Here is a 325-nt window from a genome sequence, read left to right as displayed (position 1 = left end):
GCGGCAACGGGAGGACGCGGACGACAGTCACGGCGACGTCCAACATGGGGAGAGGGGAGTGGGAAGAGGCCGGAGCCTCGCCGTGATTCATAGGGACGTGGCAGTGGGCTCGGGGAGGAGACGGGGACGACGGCGCTGGAGGGGAAGCAGGCCGGCGATGAGGAGGAGGTAGGCCGACGATGAGGAGGAGGTAGGCTGGCGGGGAGGTTTCGGCGACGGGCGATGTGGGCGGCGTCCTCGGGCACGAGCAGATCCGTCGAGGGGGATGAGGCAGAGGAGCTCCGGTGACTGGCTCTCGGGAGGAGGGTGACAAGGCGCCCGACGA

Source organism: Triticum aestivum, chromosome 7B (assembly GCF_018294505.1).
Source record: "Triticum aestivum cultivar Chinese Spring chromosome 7B, IWGSC CS RefSeq v2.1, whole genome shotgun sequence".
In the NCBI taxonomy this organism is placed as follows: domain Eukaryota; kingdom Viridiplantae; phylum Streptophyta; class Magnoliopsida; order Poales; family Poaceae; genus Triticum; species Triticum aestivum.
Note: the sequence above shows the minus strand (reverse complement) of the source record.